The following is a 22,736-nucleotide window of genomic DNA, read 5'->3' on the forward strand; positions in this document are numbered from 1 at the left end:
ACACGAGGGCTATCTGCGCTAGTCGTCCCTAATTTAGCAGTATAAGACTAGAGAGAAGGCAGCTAATCATCGCCACCCAGCGCCAACTCTCGGGCTACTCTTTTACCAACGAATAGTGGGATTGATCGTAACATTATAACGCCCCCACGACTGAAAAGGCGAGCATGTTTAGTGTGATGGGGATGCGAACCCGCGAACCTCAGATTACGAGTCGAATGCCTTAACCCACCTGCCATGCTGGGCCTTAACTTTTGATGGACTATCAGAAGCAGCAATCGTAGGATCGGTTACTCGAAAACTATTGCAGTTTGGACGATGATCATCATTTGAATTTTAATCATAGCAGTCAAGGGAAATTTGAAATCAAACATTCAGGGAAGACGGGTTTAGAAAGTAAAGTCAAAGGCTGGTCAGCTCTTTAACCTGTATCAGAATATCGTAACTCGCAAAGTAATATTACAATGAAATCTACGTCACAGCTGGCCATCAGCACGCGTTTCGTTTTTTGTTGTTATTCGTCTTACCTGAATGAAAGCATTAAGCATGATTCGGTGCTTCACAAAATGCTTTCACGCGAGGTCTAGAGTAGAGGAATCCATTTTGAAGATAACCATCTTAAAAAACTTAATTTACAGTGACAACGTGTAAGAGATAGTAACCTGAAACACAGCTTTTGTGGTGTAATATTTTTGGAGTTTTTCCATACATATAAGATTGTTTATTCACATCCCTACCCACAGTGGCTCGGCGGCAAATTAGATGACTTATCAGAGTAAAAATCGGGTTTTTATAACCGCAATGGGCACAACACTAATAGCCTACTGTGTAGCCTTGTGCTTAGCATCAAACAAACAAATCCACAATAGTTGTTTGGATTACCAGGAATAAACGTAGTTACCAAAAGGTAAACGCATTACCCGAAAGGATTTTAAAACTGGCCTTACTCCGTGTGTGCAATTTTGTAAAACAATGCAATTTCTGGTTTCAATAGAACCAGAGAAGAATATATATGCTAAGTTTACTCACTTATTTTTATATTATGTCGATGTCACTATAATGTTTAGTCACACCTTATGACTTTATTACTTCATCATAGTTAGTCACTATAATGTATAGTTACACATTATGACTTGATAACTTCATTCTTAGTTTGTCACATCGAAATTCTGAAACCACTTTTCTGTGACATTAATTTATACGCAAAACACCTTTATCAGGATATTTAATCTGATGAGGAGACATCACATTGCGGCTAAGAAAGATTAATTTTTTTAGAGTCCCTGATATAAGTATTATCCCCCAGAAACAATGTTTCGTCAACTCAGTCGTTATTTACTATGAAACTTCCCCAATGGCTCAACGACAAAACTGCAGGCTTACGACCTTATATATAGGGTTTCGATACCCGTGAATGGCAAAACAGTTTCCCATTGTGTACGTTTGACCTTAACAACAAACAATCCACTATAAAGTATGCGCTTTGTGTACCGTGTTAATCACTGTTCAATATTAAACACGCCTTTTTTCACTGGGTTGTTGGTGTTGGTTTTGTTATTTGGCTTATCTGCCATATATATATATATGTGTGTATTTAATAACCGTAAAACATGCATTTTGTGTACAATATCATACAATATAATACAATACGCGTTTCACTTGCGGTCTTTATCGTTATTCTTTATGAAACTTTTTTGGTTTGCTGGGTTTATTGCTATCCGCATAATAAAACACGCGTTTTTCTTAACTGGTTTCATTGTAACTATACGTTTATAAAAACAACTACAGAATCTGCCTTTTGATAATACTTTTCTTTGAATTCTGAACGCTCGGAAATATATCGAATAGTTTATATTCATTTAACTTTGGAGCACGTTTCAAGGCGTGTGTTTGAATTATAATTCTAACACTAGGTGACATCTGGTGTTAAAGTTATTAACCATGTAGAAACAGCTTAAAATGAATTATGACTAGTACAAAATTAGTAGCCAAAGACTTCAACTTTAACATTGATTTATGAGTCGAAGCCTTGGTCTTTGTAGCTGTATAAAGATATGAATATCTTATAGAATCTGATGTTTAAAATATTTAAAATCATATAGTATGTTTGTTTAAAATTAATGACAAAGAAACATAACTAGTTCTCTGTGGTTTGTTCACAACGGGTATCGAAACTCACATTCTAGCGTTGTAAGTCTAAAGACATACCGGTGTGGTAGGAAAATAGGAGGCATACAATATAATAATAGGTATTATATAGAGAAATCAAAATACGGTAATGAATATTATATGAAAAATAAAATGTTCAGATTTCAAATAATATATCGTGAGGAACCACGGAAAAAGTTAAATATTTATTTTTACTTTGATACCACGACAAATGATGTTTTTAATATCTTTAATAAACTATGTCCACGAAACACTGAATACGTTGTTTTGGTTAATACCTACTGGTGACCCAGCGGTATGTCTCTGGATTTACAACGCTAAAATCAGGGGTTCGATTCCCCGCGGTGGGCTGAGCAGATATCCTTTGTGGCTTTGCTAAAGAAAACACACACAAACACACCTACTGGTGATCAACTGTCTTGCTTGGGTGACGATAGGTTCTTTGATTTTTCTTCGTTTTTTCCTCTATTTTTTGCATTTTTTCAAATATATTATATACATTTATGTACATTAATTAATGTTAAACGTTATAGTCGATGTCTTTGTAGCTGTTTTTCAATGACTGTTTGGTATTCTTTGAACCTTACCTGTAACGGGTGTTATATGTCTTCCAAAGTATTGTATATTACCCTCAAACTGAGTGCTATAACTTTAGTTATAGGGACTCTACTCTCGTAAGAAAGCGGCATTTTTAGTGTAGGAAGACTTATGATGATGATGACGTTGAGTTTATTATTTTTTCTTAATCGTCTTCCTTCGAGGTAAGGCCCAGCATGATTAGGTGGTTAAGGCACTCGACTCGTAATCCGTGGGTAGCGGGTTCGAATCCCCCTCACACCAAACATGCTTGCCGTTTCAGCCGTGGGGGCGTTATAATGTTACGGTCAATCCCACTTTTCGTTGGTAAAATAGTAGCTAAAGAGTTCGCCGTGGGTGGTGATGGCTAGCTATCTTTCCTCTAATCTTACACTGCTAACTTAGGGACGGATAGCGTAAATAGCTCTCGTGTAGCTTTGCGCGAATTTCAAAAACAAACAAACAAACAATCCTCCGAGGTTAGGTATGTAAGCAGAAGAGTTTCTTTCTTTCTTTAGCGACTTTCAGGTTGTTATTTATTTACAGCTGAGACAAGGTGATTATACAACACGCAGTGAATTTTTTTCTTGTGATAGCTGTTAGTCTTAAGAATACTTATCAGAATGTTTAAGTTTAAGGTAGAGAGAAGTATATACACTCGTAACTCTAGACTTAAGTGTTTCAATAATTCCGATCTTGGCATAAATTGTATGGCGTAATGTATAACGAAAATTTAGAAAGTTATTTGTTTGAATTTCTTTCCAATAAACAGTAAAAGTTAGTTGTTTCTTTACGTTCGTGTGTTTCTGACGAACGGAACAGTGTCATAGATTCCAAGTTCCATGAATATTGTTCATGCTGTCAAATTGCCATTTCACATGAGCAAGAAAAGTTCCGGGTTCTTTTTCTTTGTGGCTCTATAAAACACATGTTTCGTCGACGTAGCTCACCCATATATAATTATGGTTGAAAAAGATATGGTGTCAAACAAATGTGTTCGAATTGCTGGATGAATATATTTGCTACTATAAGTGATAAAGTATTGGTGTATGGTCTACCATTCTGTAAAATTGACAATTCCAGTGGAATTCTTTGGCATCGAGACAAGTTCGTAATAAATTCGTGGTATTTGGGATACTGGTGGACGTTCTTGATGGAAGTGAGAGGTCATCACTCAGTGGCTTGTGTATTATTTTCATGGTGTTATTGTCAGATATTTTGCAGAAGTGAAACTATGTCCCGGTCAAACATAATATTGTTTGTGGATATTACTTGTTCAGAAATTTGGTCAAACAATTTTCCCGAGTTTGTAATTGATTGTTCTGAATCTAATATTAGTGATTTTACTATTCTAGTAGACATTTGTCTATTTAGTAAGCTGGTGAACCTACGTAAGATACAATAGGTCGTATAGATGCATTAGGTTCAGGTTCATCTGCATACTATATACCAATGGCCCCTGTCTTTCTGCAAACTACTGATCACCTTACACCCTCTTCGTTCAAGTTGCTTTGAGGTTCATCGTGATGACTTCACAGTTTCTCGAATTTGGAAGCACAATCATTAGTTGTTCTGAGATTTAAGATGTTAGCGAAATTTTGACAGCAAGCAAATATGTCATTATTTTTGGATTTCACACAAAGCTACACGAGGGCTATCTGCGCTATCCGTCCCTAATTTAGTAGTGTAAGACTAGAGAGAAGGCACCTAGTCATTACCACTCACCGCCAACTCTTGGGCTACTCTTTTACCAACAAATAGTGGGATTGACCGTAACTTTTTAATGCCCCCCCACGGCTGAAAGGACGAGCATATTCGGTGTGACGGGGATTCAAACCCCCGACCCTCGGATTACGAGTCGAGTGCCTTAACCACCTGGCCATGCCGGGCCGTAAGATGTCACTATATAATATTCGTTTCACTGTAGGAACAAAGTTAAACCTAAGAGATGGAATTCTGATTTCATTATAATTAGGGCCCGGCATGGCCAAGCGTGCGACTTGTAATCTGAGGGTCGCGGGTTCGCATCCCCGTCGCGCCAAACATGCTCGCCCTTTCAGCCGTGGGGGCGTTATAATGTGACGGTCAATCCCACTATTCGTTAGTAAAAGAGTAGCCCAAGAGTTGGCGGTGGGTGGTGATGACTAGCTGCCTTCCCTCTAGTCTTACACTGCTAAATTAGGGACGGCTAGCACAAATAGCCCTTGAGTAGCTTTGTGCGAAATTCAAAAACAAACAAACAAATTCATTATAATTAATATGTTTGTTACTTAAGTTTTAAAGTTGTATGTTTATCTACCTCTATATGTTATACTTGTCACAACTACAGGGAAATAAAAGGTTCTAAAACTTGCTACTTTGTGCTTAATCTCGTAATATTCGCGATCAGCACTGATTCTGATAATTCTCGTGATATCCCTGTGATCTCTAACGGTTACAATATAAGTAATTGTATCACGTTTTGCTATTGGTCGTGAAGAGAAAAATAACTTGTTCTATATGATGTAAAATAGATTGTGTATATTTATGTACAATATGATAGGTTCTTCGGATATGCGGCATCTCATAAGAGATGTTATGGAATTTTTAATTCTAAATAATTTAACAATAGACGACTTTTGCGTTAATTGGGTAGTTTCGTTATTGGCAATCTGTAATAGTGATTTAGATATGAGTCACAAATATTTAGGATGATGAATCACTTTATCCTCTTCTTCATTCGACCTTAACCCCCATCTCGTTCTGGGATTGGTTGCTTGAGCAATCTGTATTTAGTAAAGAATTTTAGCCCTCAAGGTGTCTGACTCTGACAGCAGCCCTAAAGGACGAATATATTTGTGAAGGGGATAGAAACAGGTTGCGAGTCGAGCGCCCTAATCACCAGGCTATGGCAAACCAATAAATCACTTTGTATAGCAACTTAATAGCTGTAACATATCTTTCGAAATACAGCATGATTGAAAGACATGAAGACCTTCCAATACTCTTAAAGCAAAGAAATATTAAATTAAGATACTGTTTTTTAGTTTTGTCGCCATTTTTTTTTAGTATTGGAGCTACTTCAGGTAGGTACGGATAAGATAATTAGCACTACAGAACAATGGAGATATTCCATATTGGAAGGCCCGGCATGGCCAGGTGGATAATGCACTCGACTCGTAATCAGAGGGTCGCAGGTCCGAATCCCTGTCACACCAATGTGCTCGCTCTTTCAGCCGTGGGGGCGAGATAATGTTACAGTCGATCTCATTTGTAAAAGAGTAGCCCAAGAGTTGGAGGTGGGTGGTGATGACTAGCTGTCTTCCCTCTAGTCTTACACTGCTAAATTAGGGATGGCTAGCGCAGATAGTCATCTTGTAGTTTTACGTTAAATTAAAAAACAAACACATATATATTGTGGGGAAAAAACTGTTACTTCTCAACCTTCTACAATTCTAAAAAAAAGAATGTATCTTTTCTCAAATATATTTAGTAAGGTTTTGCATCATAGCAGTCACTCTAAAGAAGGCTTATGTTATTTTTTTTAAACTATGTTTCTGTCATTATTACTTCTTGGGAATACGAGGGCAGAGAGATTTATACAAGTTGATACAATCCAAAGCTTATTATCCATGAATAGGAATGGTAGGTGATATAGATAAACATTCTTCTGCACGCCCATCAGCCACAGAAGTTTAAATAAATTATGTAAGAACCAACCAGTTTTGTAAAGACTCCAGTTTCATTTATTGGTAAAATAGATATTCGTTTTCTTGTTTCATACCCGTGACCTGTAAGACATCAGTGTGCCTGAACACTAAATGTAAATATTATTGACTATATTATTGTTGAACTTTAGCTATAAATAGCTGATTAATGCTTTTGAGAAATCCTAAGCATCTGCTATGCGCTTTTAAAATAGTTTAAAAATTCACAAGACAATATAAAAAAAATATCACATCATTTCCAAACTTTATGCGCATTCGAAATTCATGTACACAATGTACACAACCTTTAGACATACAAACATACACAGAACAAGTAATCTTACTCTTCACGTTACTTGTTCTACTAATTCCTCATTTAAGTTCACAGAATGCCCTCTCGATATTTTTCTTTTTATGTTGTCTTATTTCGATTGGAGAAAAATAAACAATGTGTTAAGTTAGAAAAGGACCGGCATGGCCAGGTGGTTAAGGCAATCGTCTCCTAATCTGAGGGTCGCGGGTTCAAATCCTCCTCACACCAAATATACTCGTCCTTTCAGCCGTGGGGGCGTTATAAGTGATGGTCAATCTCACTATTCCTTGGTAAAAGAGTAGCCCGGAAGCTTATAGTGGGTGATGATGACTAGCTGCTTTCCCTCTAGTCTCTCACTGCTAAATTAGAGACGGCTAGCGCAGATAGCTCTCGAGTAGCTTTGCGCGAAATTCAAAACCAAACAAATAAAAACCAACGAGTTAGAAAAGGCGCATCCATTACCTTGTTATCCGTGTGTTTAGCAAAATAGTCGTAGTTGTAGTATTTCAGATAGTTTAGTAGTTTTTCGTGTTTTTAAATTTTAAATATATTCTGTCATTTGCTCATGAATTGATCATAAATTTTCCCTCTGTAAATGTGTAATCTTCCAAAATGGAGGACAGGTTGTATATATATTTTTATTTTTTTTTCTTAACTGTGCAACTTGGGAAGAAGCAAAGGTTAACACTGGGCATAATGATTTGTGAAGGTCGGTGTCAGAGGGAAGGTTGCTCAGATATGTGTCTGATCTTTCTATACGTGAGCAGCAAGATCGAGTGCTCGTCCTCTTGCGTAATTATCTCGAATAACAAACCTGTTGGCTTCTTTAATTGGCGGAAAATTGGTCTCGTGAATCCGGATAGATGTATTTATGAAATATAAAGGGTACTATGAAGTTAACCTTGTTGGAAACAGCACGTAAATTTAGAGGTTCGGAGCCGGCGTGGTTTTACTTACTGATTTAGCCTTTTACTACGTACACACGGGCTTAAAAATGCGTATGTGATATGATTTTGAAACCTAAACTTATTTCATACATCAGATGTTTGAAAGACTTCTCTTTAGTTCTTTCAGCCATAGCATATTTAGTTTTTAAGAGCTGCAGTTCTTATATATATGCCATCAACTAGATTATTCACAAAAACATAGCCTCCATTTTATTAAAAGCCTCTATAATACTGTTATACATAACACCTACAGTTTTCTGAGTATTTCTGCTAATTATTTGAAACTTGGATCGCATCTCTAAATGTTTATTCATCTTTTTAAGTTGAGTTTATTCTACCTCGGCTTCTCATACGTGCTTCCGTATCTTAAAGCATTATTATGCAAAGATTAAATGATGTTACAAGTCTTTGAACGCTGAGGTCAGTGCCAGTATCCAGACAAGAGAAATGGTAAACAGCTCAATAAGTTTCCAACAGCGCTTTCTGAAAGCTTTAAACAAAGAATAAGAGAAGCCTACGCGATAATCCTATGAATATGTTGTTTTCTCACAAATAATACATTTCCTAAAGACCTTGATTAAATATTTTTTATAAATCTAGAAAATTCCTGACGGTAGCCGATTTTAAGTTTTGTTAACAATGCGAAGGACCCGACATGGCCAGGTGGGTTAAGGCGTTCGACTCGTAATCTGAGGATCGCGGGTTCGAATCCCCATTGCACCAAATATGCTCGCCCTTTCAGCCGTGGGGGCGTGATAATGTGACGGTGAATTCCACTATTCGTCGGTAAAAAAGCAGCCCAAGAGTTGGCGGTGGGTGGTGATGGCTAGCTGCCTTCCCTCTAGTCTTACACTGTTAAATTAGGAATGGCTAGCGCAGATAGCCCTCGTGTAGCTTTGCGCGAAATTCAAACCAAACCAAACCAAACCAAACCAAACCAAACCAATACAATGCTAAAATCCGGAGATCAGTCCCCTGTGTAGGAAACAGCAAATAGCCTTAGGTGGTTTGTTCTAAAACGTAACAGTATCAGTTTTGTTGCAACGAAATAAAAAAATATAAATTCATGTGACACAGAAACAACTGATTATTAATCCGATAAAATAAAAATTAATAAAGTATTTGCTTCACTAGAAACAAATTAACAAAGAGAAAACAATGACGACAACATTTGATGGTATACAAAAATATAATTTATTTACCTTAAAAACAGCTACGGTATTATCTGTGATGAAACAGTTACAATACATACAACAACAACTGATAAGATACAAATGTCCAACTTCTAACCTGTTGCATCAAATTGCTTTAACTCTTTCAATATAATAAAATACTGAGACAGTGAGATCCAAAAATAGAATTCTTAATAAACACACGTACTGGCACCTTTAATAAATTAAAATATTAACAGTAAGTTCAGGTGGTATACTGAAAATGCACTTTGTGGTTGATTAAATTATCATCAAATTTGGCATCCTTTTAAATAGAATTCAATTCAAACAATTGGATTTGGAGACATACATTGGTGTAATTTTTAATTTGGTAACGTTCAATACGATAGAATCATTTTATGAAACAGAATACATAGGATGTCGTTTAGCAACAAAAGAAAATTTCGAATTTGTTGACGTTAACATGTTTAACGCATCAAGCATTAAAATAATAACATTAATATTGTTTTATGCAAAACAGACCTACCTAATACAAAATCATGAATTTCAAACTTTATTAAACTTACAAATAACGGGTTAGATGAGTATATTAGCATTCATGCGCATATATTTGTTTTTAATTATCTCCTAACGTAAGGTAAAGAGAATGTTTAGTAGCATTCTAGTTAAGCTGGTCATCTATTTGTTGGTTAATGCTGGCCGTGTTCCTTGGCCTCTTTTAAAACCAGTTGTTTATCTTCCATAGACAATCACATATTGGGAGTTGTATTTACGACAAACAACCATGCTAGTGAAATGCGTGTAGTATGTGCTATTAACCCTTAGTGTCATAAATGAGGAAAATAGGCATTCATCAGGTCAGAGGTCAAGGGAAAAAGGCCTCTTCTTGTTTGCTAGAGATACCGTTTACACCACAGTTAAGCGACACAATTTCCCTCCTGGCCTACAGTTCGCGTTTTCTACAACAGCTACTTCGTATGTCTTCAGGATTCTGTGCAGAAAAAAAAAATAAGTGGTGAATGATGACATTACAGAAGTTAATGAAAAAAAACAACAACTTTCTTTTACCACAGAAAAACAAGGGAATAGAAACTATAGAGTGAAAGTTTTCCTTAAACTACGAAATGTAAATAACCTAAATACGAGGTTCGTCTTTTTTTTTCACTTAAAAATTTTGTTTAAAATTGCTAAGTCTTAATGGCATTAAAAAGAAACAATATAACAAAGTTACTGAAGCATCCATTTTAATTTAATTGTTCATATACAAAAGCAGGGCTAATTAAAAATTTGGTGGAATTGCCGCAGGCCCTGCGACTCAAAGATCCCCGCTAGACAATGATAAAAATTAATGAAAAATTGGATGTTCAATCGAAAAAGCACGTTTGCAACTGTGTCGTTATGGTAACAGCGAATTTAGTTCCTTCATATAAACTTGTCGTTTTTAAAAATATGTTATCATAATATTCTTACAGCTTGTTCTTTCGTAAACATTTGCTTGATCACTTAGAAAAAACAAATTGTCGCCATTAATTTATATTTATTATAAATAGTATAATTAGTATTTTGTTTATTATCTACCCATCCTTTAAAATTGTTCATGAGTGTTGTTCAAAGTGTAGTTAATAAATAGTAATATCTTGGTGGTAGAGGGTAATTCTACGGATTTAAAATGTTAGACCAAGCATGGCACTCGACTTGTAATTTGAGAGGTCGCTGGTTCGAATCCCCATCACACCAAACATGCTCGCCCTTTCAGCCGTGGGGGCGTTATAATGCGATGGTCAATTCCACTATTTGTTGGTAAAAGAGTAGCCCAAAAGTTGTCGGTGGGTGGTGATGACTAGCTGTCTTCCCTCTAGTTTTCCACTCCTAAATTGAGGACGGCTAGCGCAGATAGCCCTCGTGTAGCTTTGCGCGAAATTCAAACCAAACCAAACCAAACCAATACAATGCTAAAATCCGGAGATCAGTCCCCTGTGTAGGAAACAGCAAATAGCCTTAGGTGGTTTTGTTCTAAAACGTAATAGTATTGAACTGTATTTAACTTATTTGCTAAGTTCAATTCTGAGGAGCCATTCTACGAAATCTGCTCCTGGTCTTCCAAGTTCTCAATTCGGCCCTGCACAGAATTCTGACTAGTTTATATATTTGTTAAAGATTCTTGTTATTTTATGAATTTGAGCAATTTTTACAAAAAAGCTACACGGTCTGGGTAAAATAATCAATATAATATCCAGATAAGTAAGGATAATCGCGGATCCGGTGTCTCTGTTTGTGTGCAAACGAGGTAACGGTTTTTCATGCTTCATTAAAAAAAACAGTCCAGGAATGTGTACCACACAATTTATATACATTAAAATGACACCCAGAAAACAGATATATTTAAATGTTTCTCTAAAACACCTTCATTTTAAATTTAAAAGTGAAATAAGCTTTTTTTAAGGATTACCATTTTCTTTGTTTGTTTGGTTTGAATTTCGTGCAAAGCTACACGAGGATTATCTGCGCTAGTCGTCCTTAATTTAAGAGTGTAAGACTAGAGAGAAGGCAGCTAGTTATCACCACCCACCGTTTTTTTAGTTCAGTGCTGGCTTCAGATTACCACAAACCAAACTATTCGTTGCTTTATCTCCACAACTTTACTATTTATAATAGTTTGTTTGTTTGTTTTTGAATTTCGCGCAGATAGCCCTTGTGTAGCTTTGCGCGAAATTCAAAAACAAACAAACAAACTATTATAAATAGTAAAGTTGTGGAGATAAAGCAACGAATAGTTTGGTTTGTGTAAGACCAGCACTGAACTAAAAAACGGTGGGTGGTGATAACAGCCATCTCACTTACACTCTAAATTAAGGACTTGGTGCTACTCTTTCACCATCCACCGCTAACCAACGAATAGTGAGATTGACCGTAACATTATAATGCTCATATTGCTGAAAAGGTGAACATGTTTGGTGCGACGGGGATTCAAACCTTCGAACCTCAGATTACGAGTCGACCGCTCTAATCACCTGGCCAGGCCGGGCAGGTATAGTAGAACTGTTAGCAATAGTAGACGCATCGTTCCAAAGTTTATTCCCATAAACTTCTATAACTACAGATAACCGTTTAGCTCTTTTTAAAACTAGTCTATAAACAAGTGTCACATGAGTTTGTGAATAAGCAGTAACTGTAAAATGTAAAATAAAATAACAAATGAGAAAAACGTCAGAATAAATGTTTAAAGATGGGTACGTTTTTTTCAACATGTCACATATGTTAATTTCAGTGAAATTAACTGAGTTTTAAAAACATTTGAGTTCTACATATTATTGTAAACACAATTAGGCCTGGCATGGCCAAGCGCGTAAGGCGTGCGACTCGTAATCCGAGGGTCGCGGGTTCGCGCCCGCGTCGCGCTAAACATGCTCGCCCTCCCAGCCGTGGGGGTGTATAATGTTACGGTCAATCCCACTATTCGTTGGTAAAAGAGTAGCCCAAGAGTTGGCGGTGGGTGGTGATGACTATCTGCCTTCCCTCTAGTCTTACACTGCTAAATTAGGGACGGCTAGCACAGATAGCCCTCGAGTAGCTTTTTGCGAAATTCCAAAACAAACAAGTAAACACAATTAACGGAGAATTTTGTTAAAATATTTCTTGAATGTTGTAGGAATAATACTGTTAAAATAACCGTATAATAATTTAGAAAGGAAAAAATAGCGAGATTAGAATATGTGTGTGTATTTTTCTTTTAGTGAAACCACATCAGGCAATCTGCTCTATCCAGCGAGGGTGAATTGAGCCCTTGATTTTAGCGTTGCAAATCCTAATGTACCAGCGTGGGACATTAGGATATGAGTTATGGCTTTATAAAACTGTTTATTTAGATTAATTTTAAAGCAAAGAACAACAAAAACAAACTGCCGATGTTAAAGTCAACATCTTTACTATAGCATGAGGAACTGAAGATAAAATAACAATTCATAATTCATAAGTCCAATTATTATTTATTTCAAAACGGAACTAAACCAAAAAGGTTTGACATATTCATCACTCATAAGGCTTTAATCATGTTCAAATGTATAATACCAATGATTTAAGCAGTTGCATTTTCTCACTTCTCAACTATCTAATATTTTTATTCTGAAAATTTAAAAAGAGCATGCGCTCGTGGCAGACGATCTAAGTTATGGGTAAGAAATTTTGGAAAAATAAAAGTATTGTTTTCGTTGGGTTTGTCGTTAAAGCACAAAAGAAAATAACTTATGAAAACTAAATTGTCTGTATGAGCTGGCATATCTCAAGAAGTGCCGTTTTGTTTTTAAGTTTTGTCTCTATACATTTTATCAATAACGTATCAAAAATGTAACTTTTTAAAGATTCTTCTTCTGGTTAGAAGTTAAGGTGGCATAAAAACATATGTTTGTTTTGTATGATAGTTAAGCTACACAATGAGTTATCTGTGTCTGCCCACCACGAGATTTGAAACCTGGTTTCTTGGGAGTAAATGTGTAATCATATCGCTGTGCTACTGATGGGGCCTTTTTGTAAACATCGTTTCGTACGGTAATATTTTCGTTAGGCTAGTTATGAATCGATTTAAAATTGTAACTTCAAAAAACGCAGTGTTTATACGCGCTAATCGTTAACGTGCTGTTGCAGACCATATTTTAAATATTTAAACATTTTTTTTTTCACTGAAGGAAGATTTTCACATGATGTAACAATCATGAAAGTTTATGCTTCGATGGAATCTCGAATATTCGTGAACAAATCACATAAATATAGCAGACCGAATGAGTTAGTCAGCATCAGTTAGAGGGCTAGACAGTGTGAGTTATCAGTAATTCCGTTAGTCTATTCATGAGTGATTCAGATGCCGACTTAAATTGTTATTCAATGAGACAGTTAGAGCGTTGATCGATTAGCGATGAAATTTTGGCAAGTAATTGACGTGAACTTTATTCGTGAGTTAAGCGTACACTAGTTTCAAAATTTCTATTTCTGGTGTTAGGCCTACCAGTGAACGTAGTATGTATAAAAACGTAATTGAAGAAATTACGCGCCAAATGGAAGAACACGTTATACTGGTGTGAGTAACTTCTGGAAATGTTTGGCATCTATGTTGGCCAGTCTATAAATAAGTAAATTTTGAAAAAAAGGTCTGTTTTCGTTCAGCAGTTCACTAAAGAAGTAACTTTCGAAAGAGCCATGCATCTATAGGAACTAGTTATTAAGGCGCCTAAAGATGTAACTACTTTTTGTTTTAATGTGTTTTATTACTATTAACTTCAGGCTAGTCTTTAACGCATCTAAGTAAGTAATTTTGAAAAAAAAAACAGGGTGTACCTGAGCTATTGATTAAGATATTCAGTGCAGTACTTTTAAAAGTATATACTGTTTCTGCGGACTAATGAATTGTTCTTATACAGACATTTATGTAATATAGATTTGTGATATTCTGGCTTGTACTATCGTTTCTTTTAATGTTTATTTCATTAAAGCACTGCGTAATGTTCGGCATCAACAGTTTATATTTGTTTTGTTTTTTAGAATTTCGCACAAAGCTACTCGAGGGCTATCTGTGCTAGCCGTCCCTAATTTAGCAGTGTAAGACTAGAGGGAAGGCACCTAGTCATTACCACCGACCGCCAACTCTTGGGCTACTCTTTTACCAACGAATAGTGAGATTGACCGTCACATTATAACGCCCCCACGGCTGAAAGGGCGAGCATGTTTAGCGCGACGGGGGCGCGAAACCGCGACCCTCGGATTACGAGTCGCACGCCTTACGCGCTAGGCCATGCCGGGCCCGCTCGGCATCAACAGGCAAAAACTTGTATAAGACTAACAAAAAATAATTAATAACATAAATTTATATAATAAAGAAATAATTAGAGAATGAATAAAAAATACGATCTGCTAAAAATATTAATTTTTTTTGCACGCGTACAAAAGTTTCATTTGTTTTCATTGAAGGACTAGCTTTTAAATCGTTTGTTTTAGAAGTTTCGCGCAAGGTTACTCAAGGACAAACCTCACATAGTCATTTCTAATTTTGAACTAGTAGGTAAGTTGGTGGTTTAGGATATTCTTCTCTGACCGAGTAGTAGGATTTTACTGTCAATCTTACAAAGTGCAGATCGTGTATTTACATTAACTAGACAAAAACACGAATTCTACAAGTCGTATATAAGACACGATAACCACTTTCACAAATTGAAGAGAAATATTCCTAATTTGAAAATATAAAATTATCAAAATTATATTTTGGCTCTCTTAAAAAAAAAAAAAAAGACAAAACGTTTCCTTCGAATTATATAAATATACTACTAATTGTTGCAATATTTATCTAAGCAAAATAAAGTATTTCCACTATAGGTTTTAGTTTGTTTTGTGTACGTGTGCTTTCTTATAGGAAAGCCCCATCGAGCTATCTGCTGAGCCCACCAAGAGGAATCAAACCCCTGATTTTAGCGTTGTAGACTTACCGCTGTACTAGCGGGGGGGGCTTCTTTTGAATTTCACACAAAGCTACTCGAGGGCTATTTGTGTTAGCCGTCCCTAATTTAGCAGTGTAAGACTAGAGGGAAGGCAGCTAGTCATCATCACCAACCGCCAATTCTTGGGCTACTCTTTTACCAACGAAAAGTGGGATTGACCGTAACATTATAACACCCCCACGGCTGAAAGGGGGAGCATGTTTAGTGTGAGGGTGGATTCGAACCCGTGACCCTCGTATTACAAGTCGACTACCTTAACCACCTGGCCATGCCGGACCTTCAGCTATAGATAGAGACTTGCTGAGGGTATATCGTTTGAGATTTTGAAATAAACAACCAAAGATTTATTGACAGACGAAACTGTATATAGGCGACGTTTTGGGGAAATGTACTGGTTTATATGAAAGACATTTGCAGTTTGAAATTTTTTCCTACGAAATATAGCTAATAATAGTAGCACCGGCACATTTTTTGAATGTATAACTACCGCGATTCACTTGTACTTTTCATTTTAGTTAAGACTTGATTTTCGCGAGTGATGTATTTTGAATAAAAAAAATTCCACTCCAATCCTTCAATATACATATACAGAAAACTGGGGTGTCTATCGATAGGATGATTTGCTTAACATGGCTAGATGGTTATAGCGCTCGGTTCGTGGGTTCAACTCCCCGTCCCAGCAGTATGCTCGATTTTGTCAGTGGAGTCAGTATACTTTTATGGTCTATCCCGTTATTCTTTAGTAAAAGAGTAGCCCAAGGGTTGGCGGTGGATGGTTATGACTAGTTGCCTCTCCTCTAGTCTTTCACTGCTAATTTAGGGACAGTTAGTGTATATGGCTCTCGTGTAGTTTAGCGCGAAATTCAAAACAAACAAACATTGACCGATTATCCATTGGAACCAGGGGGCCTAAGTCCTAAGGGGGCCCATAATAATCATACTACACCATTGTTCACATTCTTACACAACTGGCTTTCTTTTACGCCTTATCCAAAAATATTTTGACCCGAGTTTTATATTTCAATTGCGTTTTGAAACTGTTAACCTGCATAAATAACAATGTTTATAGTTTTATATTGGAATAAAGTATTATTATTTTGATTAAATGTAAATTATTTTATCATTCTGTAATTTTTTTCATCCTTTTCTTTGTGAAACATTTCATTGAACTCACTGTTTGAGAAATCGGGGGCCAAGTGCGACGCATTTCTTTGTTTTGGGCTGCTAGCATTTGTTTGATTGTTTTAAAATTATGATTTTTATGTACAATTCAAAAGGTGTATTGCAGGGTTGGGATGTGTTTTTTTACTGGTACTGTATATGTTAAAATATGACCTGAAACAATATAATCTTTTTCATTGTAAAAACAACCTTTTTCATTGTAATTACAACAATAGAATGAGTACTGAAGACCACTTGTTTTAATATCGGGTAATTCAGTTTAGCATACATAAAAATGTATTTATTCTTATCTGGGTATATCTAAGCCTAATTATAAACAACCCTCAAGGAATAGAAATAAGTGTCTAAACATTTTACTTTATTAATTAAAACGCTTTGTTTACCAATTTGCTCTTTGCCATAGTAGATTCAAAAGTGCGCTTGCAATATATAGGGTTTGTTTTTACCCCGAATAGTTTGCTCACGGGTTCTTTGAAAAAGTCAAAGATGAAGACTACCCATTTCGTTTCCTGTGCATTTTGAATCTACTTGTACGCCAAGCCTGCCAAATAAGCTAAACGAAGAATAATAATGCTGTGAAATACTGTTGAAATAATCCAGTTTCTAGAATTGTGTCGGCATTTTTACACCCAAAATATCAATTTAATATAAATGTTTCAGTTACTAGAGTCGCATGAATACGTTTAAACACAAATAAATATTGCTTCAGCCCAAAGAGTCAGATTTTACAATCTCGTGTTCATGTTTAGTCACAAATACACAAATTAATACTTCAAATCAAATAGGCTAGTTTTTAGAGTAATATAAATATTTTTACACCAAAATATAGAGTGTATGGAGGGAAAGGTCAGGACTGGTCAACACATCTAATGTTATAGAGTGGATATATAAGCAAATATCGATATTGACCATAGCAACAGATACCAATGACTGGATGAGAAGGAGCCATGTGGCGACACGTCTAATGTTTGAATGTCAGCTGCGAAAATTGGATGATCGAGTTCATTCAGAACAGATTGAAGAGGACGTAACTGTCTGGTTGACTAGCAGTAGTGAAGATTATGAGAGTATCATATTCTGGACAACATCACAGTAGCACAGTGATATGTCGGCGGAATTACACGCTAGAAATCGGGTTTCGATACCTGTGGTGGGCAGAACATAGCCTATCGTGTAGCTTTGTGCTTAATTTTAAACAAAAAATATGAAACATATTCCTAACTGACAACCTAAACTTCATCATAAGAATGGAGAAAAGTATTTTTTGTTTTGTGTAAAAAAAAACATTGATAAAAGTTGTGAGAGATTTGAAGGTTTACCTTATTCCAACCTCTAGTTAAAGGAATGTTGTTCAATGAGAACGTAAGGCGAAGCCGCTGGTAATATCTCTATATGCTACGGTAAATAAAAAAGCATATAGACCGTAAAAACAGGGAAAATATGGAAGAGAAATCACACTGATTAACTGGACGTTTGGAACAAAGATGGGAGAAGAATTGAAGTGTAGAGTGTGAATATATGTAGAAACAATATCTATATCGGGATCTGGGAAGGTTTGGTTTAGAAAACGCAGTTTATTTCTTTGTTTTCAAGCCCAGCATAGTCATGTGTTCGTACGAAGAATTAATAGTTGTTTACCCTCAGACTGCACACTCAAACTACGTTCATTCGATTCTCTATTCTCTACTAACGTCCCCCCATGGTGCAGCGGTAAGTCTACGAATTTACAATCTTAAAATCAGGGGTTCGATTCCTCTCGGGGGACTCAACAGATAGCCCGATGTGGCTGTGCAATAAGAAAACACACACTTAAAGTAATTCTGAAGTTGTGTATAATAATGATAAGAAATTAGGACGAATATTAACTGGCCGTAATTGTAAACACAATTCTAAACGTTAGCTTTCCTTGTTTTGTTGTATGAAAATTTTAATACCCAATTACGAGATATCAGTTAAACTCAAATTATTCATTTTTTAGAGTCCTATGAGTATTTTTACACACATTTCTTACGTATCTTTTTTAGTCCACAAGTGTTTCAGTATCTAAAACAATTTGAGTTTTTTTTACATATAGATATGAAGTGTTACTCAATCTCAATGATTGAGTGTATATAATCGTATAAGTATTTTTATATCCACATGGAAAGTGTCAGTTCAGATTATGTGATTCAGTTTCTAGAATCGTATAAATATATTTTACAAGAAACTACAAAATATCGCTTCAGCTTAAGAGATTCGGCTTCTACAGTCGTGTGAGTGATATTAAAAGGAAAAGTCTTGGCACATTGGCCTGGCATGGCCTAGCGCGTAAGGCGTGCGACTCGTAATCCGAGGGTCGCGGGTTCGCGCCCGCGTCGCGCCAAACATGCTCGCCCTCCCAGCCGTGGGGGCGTTATAATGTGACGGTCAATCCCACTTTTCGTTGGTAAAGAGTATCCCAAGAGTTGGCGGTGGGTGGTGATGACTAGCTGCCTTCCCTCTAGTCTTACACTGCTAAATTAGGGACGGCTAGCACAGATAGCCCTCGAGTAGCTTTGTGCGAAATTCCAAAAAAACAAACAAACTTTGCACATTTGATAAGTTCGAGTTTAAAATGAATGTTAACTTTTCATCTAGCGTGTTTGAACTTGAAATAAGCAAAACAGATAATTCTATTCAATGGTGTATCGTTCCTAATTACCAATAGCGAGCTGTAAGCAGGTTCAATATGCTGATATGCTTATTTGTTTAACTACGAGTGCTATTTTAAATATTATCCCATAGTTAGTACAGTGTTAGTATGTGTAAAAAATAAATAACGTCCCCCATCGGGGGACGTTAAAACAAATATGTGTAAGTGCTACTGTCTGTATGTGTTGGGTTGAGAGTGTGCACAAGTACCGTGTTTATATATATACATCCTCACACACAAATAAACAAACCACACCTTAACTACACGCAAGAAATGGCATTATTATAAACTGTGAAAACACGAAGGTTTTTCACAATTTCGAAGAAAGGTAACAATAAAAGTAATAGATTTCTGTATGAATATTTGACCAATTATGATTTAAACATAACTGAAGTTGATAAGTTGTCTCGATGTTGTACCAACTCCACCCTCGTTCTATCCTCCAGGGAGAACTCCAGAAATAATGATTAAACAGTAATATACTTTAAAAATTCCGAGAAACCTAATTTTTGCTTTTGGGTTGGTTTTTATCTGTGAAATCACATTTATGACTGAGTTGTGATATAAACATATTTTTAATGTACCTGATCATGTTCATTTGTTTTACGTCCAGATACTTACAGCTAAGCTACTGGAAGGGGCTATTAGGCTGGCGTGCAAGTGTTATATGCAAAGGACGTAATTTATCCTGCAGTTAATACAATTGCATTAGAGATTCTGCAGTGAGATCTTTGGCATGCTCATAGGATAGAAACCTTTCTTTGATATTTAGTTGCTCATTTACAAAGTGTACACGTACGTAAAACTATTCTTCTTCTTTTTTTTACAAATTCTCTAGTTTCATCAGCCATAAAAGCTACCAACTCAACTCTCCTAACATTATCAACATTTTCATCAATCAATACAGACGCTGTAGATCCAGTACGGTTATACTGCATTTCTTTGCTGTTATATTTTTCATTTCCACTCCTTACTTTTAAAACTAAACAAGAATCATATTTGGTTAAAACTTTATTAAGTTAAAATAAAATCCTTTATCTGAAGAGTCTTGTATTTCTTCATGCACTCTCAGCAGCTGGACGAACTTATGATGACATTAAATATTTTAGACAAGTGTTTTATATTTTCTGTTACAGACTGGTGGTGTTCAGTAGACAACTTCGTTGCCTCTTGTTTTGAACTACTGTGTAAGTTTTCCAAGAAGCAATTTTATGAACTTGGTTTTCACGAGTATTAAATACAGACTTCACATCTCACCACTTTCTGAAAACACTAACGATAAAGCATGGCTCTACGTAACTACATTTTGAGAGCAACAGAAACAAAACGAGAGATCCACGTTGGTGATGTATCTCACCCATGGAAATTAGTTATACAGAGTATAAATGTGTTTATCATTATAACATTAAGTAGTGTTGTTTCAGTAGATGGGCAGACATAGAAATAAAAGAGCAAGTCTGACAGCCACTTTTCTTTACTGGAAATGTGATAGACTAAGTTGTTTAGGCTCTAACGTTTTCATTCCTATATCTCCTGGAGGGCCATCACTGACTGAGCTACATCCTGAGACATTCTGCTATCTCCTGGAAGGCCACCACTGACTGTGCTACATCCTGAGACATTCTGCTATCTTATGGAGGGCCATCACTGACTGTGCTACATCCTGAGACATTCTGCATGTATTTTTCATCTACGACTGCTAACAATTCATTACTACTTCCTAGATTTTCGAAATTTTCAATTTTTTCTTTAATATTACTATCATATTCTCAGTTTTGGGGATGCTACTGGGGATGACGTCACAACACATACAGTTGTTGCAAATTATTGGAAAGATAAAAGAAAAAAGATTGGTCTCTCCCTCGCTAGACTATAATTATAGCTAACAGTAAAATTATATGCAATGACAATGCAGACTAAGTGAAAAATATGATTATGCTATTTTTCTTATCATGTTTAAGCTTCCTATGCAACCTCTGAAATGGATTTAAAAAAACGGAAATACTTAAGTCCCCTTACACACACACACTCCAACCTTATGACAGAACCTCCCTTGTTGTCCTGCATCTTGCATTTCACTCGCGTTGAGTCTCGTCTTATCCTGCATCTTGCATTTCACTCGCGTCGAGTCTCGTCTTATCTTGCATCTAGCAATGTAAACTTACATTTCAGCCAATACAATCTTGTTAAATTCAGTATAATGTGTTACATTAAGAGTTTTAGTTTATCATACAGTTAATATGATGATTTTAAATGTCGCATGTAAGGGTTTTAATTTATCTTACAGTTGATACTACATGTAAGAGTTATAGTATATCTTACAGTTGATCTAACCTTATCAAATTTGGTTTGTGTGTTTATTTCTTGTTAAACGAAAAATTCTTCACAATGAGTTATTTGTGTTGTGCCCAAAACGGATATCGAAATTCAATTTTAGCATCTTATGTCCAGATACTTACAGCTAAGCTACTGGAAGGGGCTATTAGGCTGACGTGCAAGTATTATATGCAAATGACGTAATTTATCCTGCAGTTAATACAATTGCATTAGACGTGAATAAAGGTGTCATTTGTAAAATTTGTAATTTATCTTGCAATTCATATAGGTTTCATAGATGTGGTGTGTAATGTATGATGAAAAGATTGTAACTTGTCTTATAGCTCATATAAAATAATAATGTCCAACTTACAAGTAAAGGTTGTAACTTGCCTTCTATCTCATATAAAATAATAATGTCCAACTTACAAGTAAAGATTGTAACTGTAATTGTCAGCCAAGATTAGAAGCACACGAACAAAATCTTTACTTTTTAACACCTTCTTTTCCCTTCGCCCCCCGATAGTACAGCGGTAAGTCTACGGATTTAAAACGCTAAAATCAGGGGTTTGATTCCCCTCGATGGGCTCAGCAGATAGCCCAATGGGGCTTTGCTATAAGAAAAACACACTATTTTCCCTTTAAATGTTCTTATGAGGTCCTAGCATTTTCTCTTGAAAGACGTTTTCCTCTCTATCTGGTGGTATAAAATAACTGTAGAAGAGTTTTGGAACACAAAAATTATTATTAATTATTAAAATTAGTTGTTTAAGGCTACTATGTTATTTGTTTTTACGTCAGCGGAAGTAAAATAGGGTTATTGTTCTACGAATGTTTAGCAATTTATGTCATTCTTCTTTCTTACCTGTCTCTTAACTTTGGATGAAATAACTAGTATCAAAGGCGGAAACTTGCACTCGAAGTGGTGTCCTGACGTTTTGGGGGTGACATCATAGACAAATCTCTAGCAGACGTACTTGGCCTAGAACTTACCTATGAGAGGTCATAACTCTCGATAATATTAGCTTTTGGTCTCGGCCGGAGTTTCATTAGGTTAAAGGTCAGCAGTTTTAGCAGTACGTCAACTAACTGGTGGCAAGTGTCCAATGGCGACGCAACCAAACATCGTGAGCACGGTTGGCTCAGGTCAAGGAAAAAGCATCTCTAACGTAATGCTCACATAACAGTAGCACTTTAAAAAAAAAAGGATTTAGCAACCTATTTC

The 22,736-nt window shown here is 36.1% G+C and overlaps 1 long non-coding RNA gene across 1 annotated transcript; it reads right to left on the bottom strand.

Annotated features, from left to right (window-relative positions):
* Positions 1 to 8,909: 8,909 nt before the first annotated feature.
* Positions 8,910 to 22,674, bottom strand: LOC143250765 (uncharacterized). Its single transcript, XR_013028359.1, has 3 exons — positions 22,377 to 22,674; positions 21,215 to 21,342; positions 8,910 to 9,851 (listed from the first exon to the last, which is right to left on the bottom strand). It is a non-coding gene; the product is annotated as an uncharacterized LOC143250765 (long non-coding RNA).
* Between the last annotated feature and the right edge of the window lie 62 nt (positions 22,675 to 22,736).

Source organism: Tachypleus tridentatus, chromosome 5, assembly GCF_004210375.1.
Source record: "Tachypleus tridentatus isolate NWPU-2018 chromosome 5, ASM421037v1, whole genome shotgun sequence".
NCBI classification, from domain to species: domain Eukaryota; kingdom Metazoa; phylum Arthropoda; class Merostomata; order Xiphosura; family Limulidae; genus Tachypleus; species Tachypleus tridentatus.